Source organism: Artemia sp. Qi Xiang Cuo, chromosome 16 (genome assembly GCF_049724085.1).
Source record: "Artemia sp. Qi Xiang Cuo chromosome 16, ASM4972408v1, whole genome shotgun sequence".
Classification (NCBI taxonomy): Eukaryota; Metazoa; Arthropoda; class Branchiopoda; order Anostraca; family Artemiidae; genus Artemia; species Artemia sp. Qi Xiang Cuo.
Genome location: NC_142809.1, coordinates 50,945,121 through 50,963,301, shown reverse-complemented (window position 1 = coordinate 50,963,301; position 18,181 = coordinate 50,945,121). Strand labels below are relative to the sequence as shown.

General features: G+C 42.8%; 2 pseudogenes; both read right to left on the bottom strand.

The window, feature by feature from the left end:
- Window positions 1-6,209: 6,209 nt before the first annotated feature.
- LOC148943060 (5.8S ribosomal RNA) lies at window positions 6,210-6,364 on the bottom strand (annotated as a pseudogene).
- A 6,672-nt stretch (window positions 6,365-13,036) lies between these two features.
- On the bottom strand, window positions 13,037-16,917 carry LOC148943059 (large subunit ribosomal RNA; annotated as a pseudogene).
- Between the last annotated feature and the right edge of the window lie 1,264 nt (window positions 16,918-18,181).

Genomic DNA, 18,181 nt, shown 5'->3' with positions numbered 1-18,181 from the left:
TTTTGGATATACCAGGCCTTTTTAAAGAGCCGGGAAGAGGTCGCCGATAAAGACCGTGATGAAAACCTTAAAATTTTTGCAATAAAAAATAAACAAAAATTAATTAAAAAAACTCCGAGAAAGAAGGTTTTCAAAGAAAAGTAAAGACCATTTTAATATATATATATATATATATATATATATATATATATATATATATATATATATATATATATATATATATATATATATATATATATATATATATATATATATATATATATATATATATATATATGTCTATATATATATATATATATATATATATATATATATATATATATATATATATATATATATATATATATATATATGTATATATATATATATATATATATATATATATATATATATATATATATATATATATATATATATATATATATATATATATATATATATATATATATATATATATATATATATATATATATATATATATATATATATATATATATATATATAGTTCAAGAATAGCTGGTAAGATTAACCTTGGTTTAAAATTCTACAAGTACATGGGCACCCATATGAGCTGAATGATGCTGCCTTATTTTTATATTTTTGTTCTGAGATTTCTATTATATATCATTAAAAGTGCCAATTAGATGAGGTTTGCCCCCCCCCCTGGAATTCAGCCTATGGGCGTCCATGTACAAGTAGTCCAAGTTTACTGGGCACAACTACGTATCGGACAACATTTGTTTCGAAAGATTATTTAAAGTAAAGTAAAGTCTTAATTTATGATAATGTATGAAGTTCTACGGCTTAGCTTGAAAAAAAAATTGATATTTAAATTGATATTTTAATTGATATTAAAATTGATATTATCAATTGATATTTAACTATTTGATTACACCTTGCATATCTGCTCTTACCTTGCTAACAACAAGGTAGTACTTTTTTCTCAGCAACTAAAACTTTGATTCGACACCCTATGTGCCAGTCATGGCCCTTCATTTTTTTGGATACTTCTATTATGACAGATTAAGAAGGTTTGGGCACTTTTTCTTGCTTTGGGTATAGTTCAATTTTGTGTAGTTTATAATTATATTTTAAGAATATGTTAATTGACTGCAATATTAATTCAATTCAAAAAATTGAATCATGTGATAAGATAATTGTAAATTGATATTTTAACTATTTGATTACATCTTGCAGCTATTTAAAACAGTTTAAGAACAAATGGTAAGACCAACCTTGTTTTGTTTTTGTTTGTTTTTTGCAGGGCTCTAGATTCCACTACCTCCTCACAGTAGAGTAGTACCTTCCATTTTGCTTCGCTTATGTTCCTTCCCGTGCTATTTGCTTGGCTTATGTTCTTTCCTGTGCTATTTGCTTGGCTTATGTTCGTTCCCATGCTATTTGCTTGGCTTATGTTCCTCCCCGTGCTATTTGCTTGGCTTACGTTCCTTCCCATGCCATTTGCTTGGTTTATGTTCCTTACTGTGCTATTCTACGGGACCTCTACACCTTTTTAAAGAGAGTGAGTATCCCTTCACAATGTCGTATGGATTTGATTGGCTTATTTTCCTTACTGTGCTATTCTATGGATGCTCTACACCTTTTCAAAGAGAGTGAGTAGCCCCTTGCATCGAGGTAATACTTCTATGGAAGCTCTACACCTTTTCAAAGAGCACACGGACATGCATCAATTGATATGAATGGTACAAGACTTGGCAGACATATTTTTTAAGTTCAATAACCAAAATTCTTTATATTGCGTATTCAAAGGATGGTGTCATACTAGAAATATTGGTTTACAGCTGGAGTGCTTATACTCGTGTTTTTCCGGTATAAATTAAGATACAATAGCTCTTTCTAGATCAGTTGATTAATAGAACTTGTAGCGATGGTAAGTAGATATAAATTATTCTTGATTTATCATAAGAACATCATCCCCCCCCCCCTTTTTTTCATGTATCGTATTTAAAAATGTGTTTTATGGCATTCCATACAGGTATTTTTGTTGTCTCCTCCTTTTTATATGTTCTTTTCCAAACCCTTTTAAATATATATATTAATTCACTCTTTTTGTGTTTTTTAGTTTTATCAGTTTTTAACTTTCTGACATTTTGCAGCTTAATATTTTTGACGGATTTTATACGAGTCATGCACAACTAAAAATAATTTGTGTTTCAGCAAAATGCATTCTTTCACATATGATTGCTACGAAATAATTATAAATATTTTGCCTCTTTTTTGAATTCTTGATCAGCATGCCTAAGACTCTAGGCAGGGGGCCTCTCAGACACCCCAGAACATCATAGGATTGCATATTAGTGCTTATAAAGGTGTTCCAAGCATATACCTACACCTTAGCTAACGCTTTTTTACATTAGAGACAAATCTCTAACTTCGTTACAAATTTCTAACTTATAGACAAATCTCTAAGTTAGAGATATGTCACGTCGAACCTAGCGTGCCGAACATGAATCCCCCTCAACCGGGTCTTTTTTCCCCGCAGACGTTACTAGGTCCGTTCCCCTGGCAGTGGGTTCGCTAGACAGTAGATAGGGACAGTGGGAATCTCGTTAATCCATTCGTGCGCGTCACTAATTAGATGACGAAGCATTTGGCTATTTTTGCGTTATCATTTGTCTCCTGGCCGCAACCTTGGTCCTAGAACCTAAGCTACAACTAGGAGAAGAGAGTACCTGCGCTCCTGTACTCAACAATCTGCCCGAAGGCGCCAATCTCTAGACTCACTCCTTCTAACTAAGGAGTGAGCTCACCCTGCGCAGGTTCTCAACTGAGCCTTATGAGGGTTAAAATTCCGGCCGATCTGGGTTGACAACGGGTTTCCACTGCCCTTTGCCAACCTAGCGGCCCCAAACGGTCCTGGGCAGCCCAATCCCATAAGGGGAGTGGACTGTAACGTACTAACGTTTAAATTAGAAAAGAACAAAGATAGGAAAGGAAAAATTCAAAAGTCTATTGAGAAGAAGCCTTACAAAGCCGCCGGTTAGGTGAGATGCCACTGAAGACCTGATAAACAGACCACCCTGGCAACTCCACTCTCCGGAAGCCAGGTTCCGGAAGCCAGGTTAAGAGAGTCATAGTTACTCCCGCCGTTTACCCGCGCTTCGTTGAATTTCTTCACTTTGACATTCAGAGCCTTGGGCAGAAATCTCAGTGCGTCAATCCTCGATGGTGACTTCTTCCGGCATTGTATTCCATCTACCGTAGGAGTAACCGTGATCGAGACAGATCTGAGTTTGTCGGTATGTGGGTAGAGAGGTTCCGCACAACGCAGAATATCTGCAGTAAAAGCACTACGTAGGCAATCAACGACCAGATTAGGTAGTTCTCGAGCACCAGTGCGAGCACCCTATCCCACCTCATTAGTCATTCACATCGTGTTCCACGCACGACACCCTCACCCTACCGAGAATAAACTAATCAAGCAGTGCCGGAGACACGTGCACTGGGACAATTAAAGCCCGTACGTTCTCGCCGAGAGGAAGTTCAAAGGTTTGCCCTGATGATGGGCTCTGTCTGGTGATGTGTAAGGCGTCGACGTGGCCCTCACCCGTGTTGACTATGACAGACAAGATTGCACAGACGTAGCACAAGTGAAACGCTATTCGGACGATTAACACGCTCTCTACGTGCCGTACGTCCAGTGCGTAGCTCTCAATGACCCCTACAAGAAAAATAGTCCCTGCAATCCCGCCCTCGTCCACGGAACCCGTCTTGGTGCCGAGACGGAGTCGAGGCTCCGCCCGGGACCCCACCCAGGGTCCCGACTAAAAACGGGAGTCACGTTCGCACGGGAACCAAGCCACCCGCGTTTAGATCAACAAGACGTGTCTCTTTCGGGCATCTCACGTCTTGTTCTACACGGAAAGTGTGTGATTAGGACCGTCTGACACCTGTCCTACAATTCTTCACATGGACCCCGGAACAATGTCCGTACTAACGGATATCTCTCGCGTAAGTGCTCATCCACCCCCGCTATGAGCCACTGGCCACTCCAGTCTGGATCACGACAACCCCATAACCCTAACCCCGTGTACCCGCCCGACGCCCCGTCGAGACATCGACTATCACCCAGGATCGACGTTCTGAGTAATCAGTTCGCCGTTCTCATAAAACTGATAACGCGCCTCCACTGGTCAGTGCGCGGTTCTCTGGCAAGTGAGGTGTTACACACACCGCAGCGGTGTATGACCTCCATGGGACCCGTCCTGCCGTCTGGAGCACCCAAATCCGTACCTTGGGAGCGTGACGCGGACGGGGTTTTATAACATTAAACGGACATTTGTTTAATACCACAGCGCCAGTTCTGCTTACCACAAGTGTACCACTGTGAACTCGTATCCGAAATCCTTGACGACAAACACACAACGGTCGTCAAGGCATCACACCCCTTGACAGGGTTAGTCGAGGTTGAGGACGTGACAGCGCGCAGGAATATAATCATTAGTTTGAACTGAATAGTCTCACGTCTAGGTAGAGTGTGCGCAAGCTAGCATGTTTGACAAGACGTGAGGACCAATCGACTAGCGGGTTCGAGGAATCGTTCTTACCTATCCAACGCTCGGCCTATAGAGGTGTTCATAAGCAACGCGTCTGTCCGACCTCATTGGGCCACCGGACGTTAAAAGGGCCCGGCCGCGATAACCCTAGGTCAGAGACACGCAGGTGTTCGCGAGGTACTGCACAGCTATCCCGGGATCACGACGACTCAGGGAGGTGCCCTCTCCCGAAGAGCCTGCTCGACCAACAGCATCATAATCACTGCCTGAAATTTTCGTCATCCCTCGCTCTTCTCCGCGAACGACTACTCGCACACCAGTTAATCTCCTAGGTTCGTTTTTCAAGACGGGTTAGACGGACCTCGCCTGCTCTCCACTCACCAAGGAGACTCAACCCGGGGTTTACTGCACTAGAAGCCAGGCTGAATCGTTGCCGGAACTCCAGTGTCTTGAAGCTAAAGCGACAAAATCACTGGCTCCGTTGACACCGTTTCAGCCACGTTTAGATTACGAATCTATCTGCGATTAAACACTTTGCGCAAGGTAGGTGCACAACTTAACCAGAGAACAGCCAAAGCTACCCTCAGTGATCACGTCTGCACTTGCTCCCTGCAACGAAGATAATGAAGATATCTCTAGCTTCAACTGTCCTTATGTTTTAAGCCCCGGGATGATGAATAGCAAGTTTTAACTCGATAGGATTTTGTATAGACTAGAGTCAAGATGGTGCCGGTTAGTATTGGTTAATAAATGGCTCATTTATCATGATTGGTTTGTACCAACCGTTGTAGTGCGTATTTCTAACCAACCCCGACTCTCGAGAGACCTCTGAAGACCGAGCTTTCATCAGTCCTCCGTGCATGCCACAATAGCGTGGATCGCGGGCAAAAGTCATGTTTACTATAGACGTGACACACGTCGGTGTTACGAGTCTCCCAAACCCGTCATCGGTCGAAAGTGCCTCCCGAAGGAGTCAATTGACCCTGATTGCTGGGCTTCTCCCTCTACGCTCACCGCTCCTAGGTGACTCAGGGTTAGTTTCTTGTCCTCCGCTGACTAATATGCTTAAGTCAAGCGGGTCGTCTCGCCTGAGCTGAGGCCGGGTTTTTTTTTACATAAACTGACAGGGTCATTTATTTTTCAAACCAATCATCCAAAGTCACCTGGTCACCACTAACCCTGAAGTGCCAGCAAGCCCCTTGGATTCAACAGTTCAACATCAAAAAGACCAATGTTCCAATACCCAAGTTATAGTAGTCCAGTCCTGTTACGTAGTCAGACATTCAAATTTATATATTCTAATTTTATTTGGAGTCAATCCCAGGGTGGGCCTTCGAATCATATAAGACCATAAAGATAAAATTAATAAAGGTAAACCCCCCATTATATATTATAAACTTAAAACGTATTTGGAGCCTTCCTTTGTTGATAAACACTAGGTATAACCCTGGGCCATGTATACTTGATGAGATCACTTGCACTCTTTGTACCATGGATTCCCTAACCCACAGCCAAAAGAGGCAAATGAGACCAGCATAACGAGACCAATACCTCTCACCAAATCCTCTCAACATCAACAGTTGACACAAAACTTGACGAGATCGCTTACATTCTCTATAGGTTGTAATCAACAACAAATAGTATCACGTAGCCTCGCAGTGATGGTAAACAATACCGTATAATGGCAACATCCATCTCTCAGCCAGACGTAGTCCAAGCTCAAAGGCTTGACATGCTATTTGCGTTCAAAATATAAACGGTCCATGTGTTCTTCAGTTCGCTTGGAATCACGCGTCTAGCTGCGTTCGTCTTCGTAATGTGAGCCAAGTGATCCATCCTCAAGGGTCATTCTAATGAATGTTTCAAATTCTCCCTCAAACAAGGCCAATGCAATTGCACCCTTGTACAACTCAAGCCAAGCTATATTGGGGCAAGCTCACCTTCACTCCCTTTAGTCTCGCGAAATGGAATCCGTGATCTTGGAATCATAGAGCCACTCTTGTCCCCAAATGACTATTTTTCACTACGAATTCCCACGTAAAAAATATACATCGAGAGTTCAAGAGCGTGTTTGCGTATTGCTTCCAAAATCGATGCCCCACTAGTGCAATCACAGTGAACGATTGTGGCTCACCTGAGGACTCAAGCGCTTCTCTTTTGACCTAGCCACTCCCTTCGTCTCGCACCACTTGGGTCCTCAGGGAGGGTAGAGAGTGCTTCCCGGGCCCGAACTCACGGGTTCGGTTTCATCAACGAAAACAGGGTTCTTCCTAGAAGGTACAATAGTTCTTAGTGAAGTTATTTGTCAAAAAGAAAAACATAAAAATAGTTAGAAACCTATGTGAATGCTAAGATATAAAAAATTCTCGATAACCCGATACTAACTATTAGATTAACAAATAACAACCGCACGTCTTGTAATGGATATAAACACCAAGACCTCAAGACAATACCCAGTCATCATCTCGTGGCCCCCCACACACAAATATGCTGCTGGGGCAACAACACTCACCTCAGTGTTGGTTCATCTCATCATGACGTCACAGTGATTCCATTGAGACAGTCTACATGCACATTATTTTCAAGCTCTCATACACTGAGAGCACCAACTATCGAGCCAGCTAAGTTAGTATACCATTCACGAGTTTCGAAATTTGTCACGGCTTCACACACCACACGGTCAGTCACTTATCCCCACCCTGACTGCCTCAACGCCCCCCGGTCCTCAAGACTCCGTTGAACACTCCTGGTGTTCAACGAATGGCCCACAGGACTGAGTCTGCAAACTTTTACTACTCCACAGGCGTAAAAACGTCGGCTTAAAATCAAACACCCAACCAGGGACCGATTAAAACTCCACCCTCTGCGACAAAACAACTGAAACCCGGGGCCAATATTAGAAATATATTGTCTAAAAATATACTTATCAGAAATCATTTTATCATCATTTCAAATTGTTAAGAATTTTAAGTAATCTCATGTATAAAGTTTTTACTACATTCAAAAACACCACGAGCGGCCCGGAGGCGGCCCTGGCGATTCGTCCGAAGTTCTAACTAAATCATTAACTCGTTAGTAGCGACGGGCGGTGTGTACACAGGGCAGGGACGTAATAGACGCAAGCTAATGACTTGCGCTAGCTAGGGATTACTGGGTCATGGGGATCCTTGCAGTCCCCAATCCTAAACACGGAAGAGGTTCAGAGGTGACCCGGTCCTCTCGGACAGTGAGGACGTGCTGAGTCTTCCAGTGGCTCGCGCGTGAGGACCAGGACCTACACGGGACTCACAGACCTTTTAGTTCTAACTCTCATCGGTATATATGAAAAGTGCCCCTATCCGCCGAGCGAACACAAAATCTGAGAAAGCTTATTTTGCTCTGTAAATTTTATGTTTCTGTAACTTTAACAAAAATAAACCTCGAGACAACCCATCCGCCCGGCACGGCACCACCACCCACTGAATCAAGAAAGAGCACACACTCGGTCACAAAGTATCGGGACATTGCTGGGTTAGGGGTTCAGTGTAATGTCGCAGGCTTCCACAGGATCAACTCCGTATGGTGATCGACAGTAACGTACAGTCAGTGTCTTCTTTGAACCCATCAGTCCAACTGACCAAACCCTCTGGGTGGTTCAGGACGAGCCACGCTGATTAAGTCATGTCCCTTACACGGATCGATGGTTGGCTTAGGGTCTGCTTAGAACTCGGCCAGTATCCGATAGCCTTCGAACCTCAAACTGTCGTTATTTATTCCTTAAAAAAATCTGTTAACATGCTTTCGCAGTTGTTATTAGTTAAATGTTAAAATACTATAAACTCGATCGTCTAATTAAGACTTCACCCTTCTTTATATTGGCATAAGGTAATAACTTCAATACAACACAAAACCTCATAAAGAGGCCATAGTCAATCAGTCACATAAGAGATAGACTGGATCGGTGAACCTGCTTTCAGCACTCGCCGTGTTTCGCTTTAATAGTCACTGCCCTACAGAACACTCTGGTAAGAGAACACCGAATGATCCACTGCCGTTACCGATCGAGAAAGTGACCAGAGTGAGTTGGCACCACACGACAGAGACACAGCACCACCTCCGCGAAGTTTCCCAACAGCACCAGTCCGATTAGGTCTTTTATTTTGAGTTACCACAGATGCCTGCACCCGACGAGCCCTCACCGGGATCCTAGGTAAAGGATGTTTTGTATGCTCGGAACCCACAACGTTCAGCGGATGAGTACGGACGAGTTAAAGTTCGTCACGCCAGCACGGTGATGGTAGTTGGGCCGGGGAACTACGGCGGCAGAACTTTTATGTTTTAGCGTGGTCTCAGGCGCACACTCAGTACTCAACCCCCGAGGCCAAGAGCCCGTGTGCTCTAAGGGGAGTCGAAGCGACGCAACTCTACCATGAAGCCGGTCTACATTGGACCAACCCGATGCCGGTGAGAGACCGTGCTAGCGGATCGAGGGAGTCAGCGTCAAAACGAGTCGAGACTACGCCCGATTTGTCTATATCACTTAAAAGAAACCCGTTAGTTACGTTTTTGATCGAGTGCAGGTATGATCTCTCGAAGTAAAACTGTGCTCACAGTATTAGATATGACTATATAATTACCAATATCTTAGTTATTGATAAAGACTCGGTTTCGAACCCTTATTAATTGTACTGTTACTTGAAAGTCTTAAACTTTTAGACTCTCATATGCTACTGGAAGGATCAACAAGGTAACACATTCACGTTACCATCAGGCACATTAGAAACACAGTCATACATTGAGTGGTCTCTCCTTGAGGACGTACACCTTTGCGCCATAAAACTTAAACTTAACATGTCTAAACGCTTAAAAGTAAATAATGATCAAAAACTAATGTAATTATCATTTAGAAAAAACTCTAAAATAGTATAAGATAAAAAAATATGATCTTAGAAGATATAGGCCATATTTATCACCAAAACCTAAAACATAACCCACCCTCAGTTTCGATATTTTTAGAAAACGCTCACAACTTTTTAATAAGTACAATATAACTCATCTCTACGTAGAAAAAAAAAAGATATAAATCACACTAGAACCCAGTAAAATATATTTTATCTTTATTATGTTAACACTAAAATTTGCACCTATCTAACATATTTGTAATATAAACACATCCACAAGAGAAATTTCTTTTATTGGGCGAGTGATTCAAGTCACCTTTTGGTGCAACTGATCAAGCCTTGCCGTGACAACAATTGAGCTAGGCATACCAAAAAAGCCCTAAAGGGAACGAAGGGCACAGTGGCTCTTTCTCCTTAGGGTCTCTCCGTTCATAAGATAAACTTAAACAGGCATATAGATTTTAAGCATAGGTTAATCATAGAGATACATAGAAACCTGTTATATTAGGAGTATTTCATTTTAGTTTATGATATTATATATAGCTATTATAAAATGATAGACAAAACTAAAACAAACTCTAGAAAGTTTTTAATGGATCTATAATGATAACATTTAAACATTGTCCATACAAAACTACATATAAATTTGTCTTTTCTAGAGTTTACAAATACGCTAAGGTCTTATTAGTAAAGGAATTTTTTATTTAATATATTTTTTATTTAATAAAATAATTAGAACAATTATTAAATTTTATTAATTTGGGGTCATAGTCTAGCAGCATTATGGTTTTACACAACCACCCCAGCTAATATTGAGTGGTAGAAATTTCAAATTTAATAAAACTTTTTGTTATTAAAAATAAAAATTTAAATATACATAACCTAGCTAAGATACAGATTTTATCTGTCTCAGTCAAACTGTAACAGTTGTCAATCTACTTAGAGACGAGAATTCACAACACACAGACCAAAAAAGAAACCACACTCGCTCGAAGATATGACAGTCACATCGGCTCTCTCTCTCTCTCTCTCCATGGGCCCTCACGGGTATGCTAGTCCACCTTCCTTTTTAAAGGTTTACAAATGCCACCACACTCAAATGGTGATTGATATCTCCTGGTGAAGTGATCATTAGTAATATTATTTAAATTAATGTTAACTAGTGCGAATATACCATGTTAAACAAACATACAAAAAACTATAGTACTTTATTAACTTATCTAACATATTAACTGTAAACATTTTCCCTCCCACAATCACGCTCTTTTTTTCTTTTCTATAGGTACCCCCTCATATAAGGTCTGTGGATTATCGGCAGGGGTTCAGAATGCAAATTTTTAAGTACTACAAAATTTAACAAAATTTGGACATTTTCAGAATTGGGGTCTTAGTCAAGCAGCCTGAATGGTTGACACCAACAAGCCATCTCATCTTCATATGGATTCAAGTCCAATTTAAGACACATATATTGGAGTCAAACTTTCACTTGACTTCTAAATACAAGATAGAAGCGACAGATTTGATCTGTCAAAGTCTGACTGACCAACTTGTCTAACTACTGCGAGCCGTGCCGTAACAACAAACAGACCAAAAAATACCCAAAAAGCCCTAATAGATATGAAAGTCACAGTAGGCTCTCTCTCTCTCTCTCTCCATTTTACCTAACGGTCATTAGATTAAACAGTAATTTTGAGATTTTTCAAAGTAAAAAACACTACAATGTTTCTTTATCTAAAATGTTGAAGGTATATTAAGTAATTTACTGTTCATACAGTTTAAAAAGTAAAATTAGCAACGGTGATATAAAACGAACAAACAAGAGATTCATTTTGACATGGATCTCACCTAGACCCGGTCCACCGGGTCCAGACATAGCTCATGCTCAATTTGTCTTTTTCTAGAGGTACCCCCTCCTATAAGTTCTGTGGAGGCTCGGCAGTGGTTCAGAATGCAAATATTTAATTACAACAACATTTAGCACACTTTGGAACTTGTCATAATTGGGGTATTAGTCAACCAGCCTGATTGGTTGACACCAACAAGCCATCTCATCTTCATATGGATTCGAGTCCAATTTAAGACACATATATTGGAGTCAAACTTTCACTTGACATCTACATACAAGATAGAAGCGACAGATTTGATCTGTCAAAGTCTGACTGACCAATTGGTCTAACTACTGCAAGCCTTGCCGTAACAACAAACAGACCAAAAAATACCCCACAAGCCCTAGTAGAAATGAAAGGCACATAGGCTCTCTCTCTCTCTCTGTCTCTCTCTGTCTCTCTCTCTCTCTCTCTGTCTCTCTCTCTCTCTCTCTCTCCATGGGCCCTCACGGTCTATAGAGGAATCAGGAATTGTGATTTTTTTAAAAGTCAAAACACCTATACGTTTGATTTAGATCTCATTTTGACTTGTGATTAATTAATTTAATGGTAATTAATTTTATATAGTGAGTTTAGAACATTATATATAAAACTACAAAACACTCTAGTAATTTTTACATGTATATCAAATCGAAAATGTCAACAGATTACAGCCATAGATACCTAAAAATTTTACTTTTCTATATGTCACAACTCATATCATTTAGGTGGATTATCTGCAGGGGTTCAGAATGCAAATTTTTAATTGTTTTTTTTTTTTTTTTTTTACAAAATTGGGACATTTTCAGATTTAGGGTCTTAGTCCAGCAGCCTGAATGGTTGAAATCCACTAGCTCAGAATTGGGGTCTCATTCCACCAGCCTGAATGGTGGAAATCCACTAGCTCAGAATTGGGGTCAGAATTGGGGTTCCAATCATGTCCCTACACCTTAGCTAACGCTAAGAAACACTTTCTGACATTACAGACAACTTTCTGACATTTCAGAAGTGTTTCTGTTATATCAGAAACATTCCGTTATGTCAGAGACTTTCTGACATTTTAGAAGAACCTAGCGTGCCGAACATGTTATACCCTCAACAGGGTCTTCTAGGCTCAAGGCTCTAGGCAGGCATGCCTTTCCAAAAACTAACCTGACAAGTATGTGTCCAATAAGAGAGTCATTCATACTCCTGCCATTTACCCGTGCCCTAGCCATTTAAACATTTGCCTCTCAATTACTTGGACTATCTGTCTTGGCTTTTCTCTATCTACAATTACCCAGCCCCGTCTTTATGCAACCTATTGCCAAAAATACTTGATAATTTAATTTCAAAATCAATAGACTCTTTTAAAAAGCGCTCCGTGTGTGCATGAAGTGCACAAAGGGTAAACAAGCTTAGACTCTAAAACCAAAGACTTCACTTGATACAATTTGCCTGATTCAATTGAAAGTGCGGGTGCCCGAAGGCTACCCACCTAAGTCGCCAAAAAAAAGACCACACGGCCGGCATATGCTGGTCACCCCCATATATACAGACCCCGGTCGATTTGGCAGGCACGTTCACTGCCCGGGTCAAGAGATTCAACGAGTCTTCTTTTCCCGAGTGAATAGACATCAAACTTTCTGATCAACCTCACCGGTGGGTATACTTACCTCCCTTCATGTTTTAGTACTGTCTACTCCACTCATTTTACTCTCGATACACAACTTTCTCCCACGACCAACACTTGAAAATCATTCAAGTGAATTTGGGGGACTTGCCCGCTGGCAAGACAAATCTCCCGGTCGTAGGCTTAGTCTCAGCAGATCGCAGTGTAAATTACTGCTCTACCGTTCACACCACCCCGGCCGGGACCCACGTCGTCTACAAGTGATTTTGGCATTCGACCTTATGGACTAGTTTAATTATTCGACGGTGAAGCTGCCCTGTCGCCGTCTCCCGAGGGCAAGCAGCCACCGAACCTTGGCTCCGAAGCACTAGCATCCAGTGCTAAAAGCTAAAGGACCAGGTTACGTTGAGCCACCAGTGAGTCTGACTGCACGGTACCGTTGTGAACTCCAGCACAGATTCTACCTTCAGAGGCTTTCAGGTATAATCACACGGACGTAGCCTTGCACCAGTGGCCGTTCGACCAAGTGCAAAACCATAGGTCCGAACCTGCGGTTCCTCTCGTACTTCGCAGGATTACTCTAGCAACGGCTTTGAACGTCTGTAGGGTAAAACTAACCTGTCTCACGACGGTCTAAACCCAGCTCACGTTCCCTTTAGGTGGGTTAACAATCATACAATTGGCGAATACTGCTTCGAAATGATAGGAAGAGTCGATATCTAATTATAGAACCGTATAGTCACGATTAAAGAGGTGCCGACACACGAATTGGAGCACTTTTGGCAAATGAAGTACACCGTTCTTACAAAAATTCAGGACCAAATTTTATATCTGACGTGAGTGCTATATCAGCCCTAGAAATTACACAAGGTATATCTAACGACTTTGCCAGTGGTCTATCTGGTCTTTGTATAGCAATAATGAGCTTGCCTTCTTACACCTGCGTTATCATTTGAAAGATGTACCGCCCCAGTCAAACTCCCCATCTGGAACTGTCCCCAGCACAGATCAAAAGCGCCACCCATTAGTGGACTCCCTTGACACCACAAAAACATCCCATCAGAGCATGGACTCCTATTCACTGATTATGTGAAGTGACCCTGACAGGAGGGTTATGTCCTTGCTGATGTGCCACTATCCCCCGGCTGCTAAACATCGCCTGTCACTCCACACCTACGCCTGCGAACCACGATAAACCGTGTCGATGGTCACCGCCGACGAGAACTGGCCCCGTCACCTGTTAGATGGTTCTCTCGACAGTAGATAGGGATCGTGGGACTCTCGTATCTCCATTCGTGCGCGTCACTAATTAGATGACGAGGCATTTGGCTATTTTTGCGTGAACATTTGTCTCTTGGCCGCAACATTGGTCCTAGAACCTAAGCTACAACTCGGAGAAGAGAGTACCTGCGCTCCTCTACTCAACAATCTGCCCGAAGGCGCCACTCTCTAGACTCACTCCTTCTAACTAAGGAGTGAGCTCACCCTGCGCAGGTTCTCAACTGAGCCTTAGAGAGTCATAGTTACTCCCGCCGTTTACCCGCGCTTCGTTGAATTTCTTCACTTTGACATTCAGAGCACTGGGCAGAAATCACATTGCGTCAACACTCTATGGTGCCTTCTCACAGCTTTGTTTTAAATATACAGTCGGATTCACCTGGATAGTGAAAGTTCTGAGTTGGTCGTTCATTGGGTGACGAGTCTCCGCACCAAGCCAAATAAAGTCACTAAGAGATCTTATTGGGCCGTCCACTACCAGCTTGAGTAGTGATAGAGCACCCTTGCGATCACGCAAGCCAAACTCGTTAGTCAGTCGAATCGTGTACCAAGCCTTACACCCTCCACCGTCAGAGAATCAACGTCTCCCGAAGTTCCGGATCCCAGGGGCCAATTTCCCGGACCTCCCGTCAGCGCTCTCCTAGAGGCAGTTCACCGTGGGGACCTGATGCGGTTCTCGGTCCGGTCTGGTGGGAGGAGTAGACGTGGCCCGCACCATGGTTTTCAAGGACCGACAAGACTGCACGGACGTCGCTCAAGTGCAACGCTCTTCGGAAGATTAAACCTCTCTCTCCGTGGAGGACGTCCCGGGCTAATATCTCACGGACCCATACAAGAACACACGTCTCGGCACTCCCACTAGCGTTCACGGACCCCGGCGCGTTGCCGAGACTGAGACGAGGATCCGAAAGTGACCCCAACCAGTGTCACTACGCACATAAGGAGTCACTTTCGCCCGAGCAACGAGCTTCACGCGGTGAGATCACCCCGGAGTGTCTCTTTTGGTCAACGCTTGTCTTGTGCTACCCGTTATGGTTGGGCTGAGGAACGACTGACCCAGGTCCGACCACTGTTCACATGTAACACTACCCCACCTCCGACCTCATGGATATCTCTCGAGTCTTTGATACTATAACCAAGATCTGCGCCACTGGCTGCTCCAAGCAGGCTCACGCCCAAACTCTTCCCCGAACCCTGGGTGACCGCCCGCCGCCCTGGCACGTCAGCAACAATCACCCCGGTTCTACGAGCTCTGCAATTAGCGTTCAGTTCTCATCAATATGCTAAAGTGCCTCCCCTTTTAAGGGCTCGTTGCTTCGGCAAGTGAGTTGTTACACACTCCTAAGCGGTTTCCGACCTCCATGGCCACCGTCCTGCTGTCTGGAGCAACCAACTACTTTCCGTGGGATCGGGAATATGCATTGGTTTGGGCGCTTTAACCGGACATTTGGTTCATCCCACAGCGCCAGTTCTGCTTACCAAAAGTGGCCCACTGGGCACTCGAATCCGAACTCCTTGCCGCCAACAACACCACGGTCGGCAAGGCATCTCACCCAGAGAACGTGTGAGACGCGGGTGAGGCCGGTACGGCCACCCGGCCTCTCAGCAGTCGGTGGACCGGATGAGACTCCCGTCTCCTTTGCGTGAGCACTAGCGAGCCTGAGGTAATAGTTAGGTGTAACCAGAGACGCGCGGGGTCGAGGTATCGTTCTTCCCTCGCAAACGAACCTACTATCAAGGTTATTGTACGTCTAGAGTCGGGTCTATCTCCTTTGGTCCATAGCCGTCTAACTGTACCGGCATAGGTCACCATCTTTTAGGTACCATCATGTGTGCTCGAGGTGCGTCGCATCTGTAACGGAATCACGACGCCCCTGGTATGAACCCTCGCCAGATGAGACGGAGCTACCATCAGCATCGCTCGCACTGCTTTAACTTACCGTCAGCCTTCGGTCGTCTCATCGACCGACTCCTAGCACACTAGAGTAACACAGGTGTTCGTGTGTACAGACGTGTCGGACGTTACTCGCCTACTCTCCGCGAACACAGGAGACCCACCCCAATGCTCACAGAACCAGACGATGGGCCGACTCGGTGCCGGGACTCCATCATTTTGAAGCCGACGCACCAAGAGCACTGGGTCCTGTGACACCGTTCCAGACGCGTGCGGATTACGAATCCACCCGGGACTACACGCCGTGAGCACCGTAGATGAACAACATGACCAGAGAACAGCCAAGGCGGCCCTCAGAGATCACATCATCACTCGCTACCCGCACCGATGATCACGACGAGAGCTCTAGCTTAAACAGTCCGTCTGTTTTAACCCCCGGTAGTATTTCACTAAATTTTTAACTCTCTATTATTTTTTATCTACACGGGTCCAGGGGGTTCCTGTTATTATTGGGTGACATCTGGGTTAGTGATACTAATTTTTTTTTAACAGACATTGTATCGCGTATTACAAACGAACCACGACTCTAGAGAGACCTCGGAATGCCGAGCGTTCATCCGTCCTACGGGCCTGACACCCTCTCTGGGCAATCGGCCACATTCATGAGGACTTGAGACGGTAAACACGACTGTCTTACGAGTCTCCCACCCCCTTCCGCTCTCGAAAGTGCCTAACTAATGAATCAAGTGAAAAGGATGGATTTTAGTCGAACTAGTATCTAGCCAAGACTATTTGACTACGGGTGCTAGAAAGGTAAAAAACGGAAGAATAATATGATTTACCTATGGTCGTCTATAATGATATGAGTACTGGAGTGGTGTATATAAACTATTTCTAACATTGTTATGGCTTTGTTTTGAAATGTAGGAACTGTTTTTAGATTTTCTTTGAAAAAAATAATCTACTAGCTAGATTAGGTATCTTAATTCTATTGGAGATGGCAAAAAACAAGGTAAAGAGGCACTTTTTAACATAAAGTAAATGAAAAATTAGTAAAAAGACATGCCTGCCATGAAGCTGTAACTAAAAAGAAAACCATCAAAAATTTAGAAACTGCCACGCAATACCCTTTCCCTTTGCCAGGGTACACTTCCAGAAGATGAAACTAAATATCTAGCCAGATTATCTCTAAGGCATTGGGAATTTCTTGATGCATTATTGCTTCCAAACCGTCCGCCTTCGGATAAGACAGAGCTAGTTACTGTTTCTTGTTGATCAGTTTGAGCTCCACGAGTTTGGACTAGAGAATTATGTAAACATAGACAAGTTGAAACCAGTAATTTTGCATTTTCTGGCTGGAGAATAATCTCAGTCCGAAATATTCTAAGTCTTTGTGCAAAAATACCAAATGTATTCTCAATTGATCGCCTGGCACTTGATATTCTATAATTGTAGATTTTTCGCTCTTCTGAAAGCCTATTCCCAGTGTCTGGAAGCATTATGTAGTCTTTTAGAGGGAAGGCCTCATCAGAAACAACGTAATAAGGAAAGTTGTCATTAGTTCCTGGCAATAGGGTGGGGTCTGGAAGTTTAATTTGACCACTTTCTATTGTAGCCCAAATTTGGATCTTGAAAATATCCCACCATCACTCTCACTCCCATATGCGCCAACATCTATAAACTTAAACTGGCAATTTGCATCGCATGTAGCCAGCATAACTATACTGTGATAGTTCTTATAATTGTAAAATTGGGAGCCTTCATTATATGGACACTGAATTCTTATGTGTTTACCATCCATGGCTCCCACACAGTTTGGAAGGGATGTTTTTGTTTTGAATGTTTCACTTATTTTTCCCACATCACTTCTGTCAGGCAGTCTTAAATGCTAATCCTTTAAAGCTTCATAAATGGCATTGAAAACATCTTTTATTATGTCAGATACTGTAGACAGGCCAACTCTAAAGTCATACTGTAATGATGTCACTGACATACCTGTGGCAATCTAACGAAATGCTGATGCCAACTTTATTTCAGGTAGTATTGGTTTCCGAAAGTTGATATGATTTTTTGTTAGTTTGTCTTTTACTTTTGCTAATATGTCAAAATACTCATATTTTGTAAACCTTGTGTAG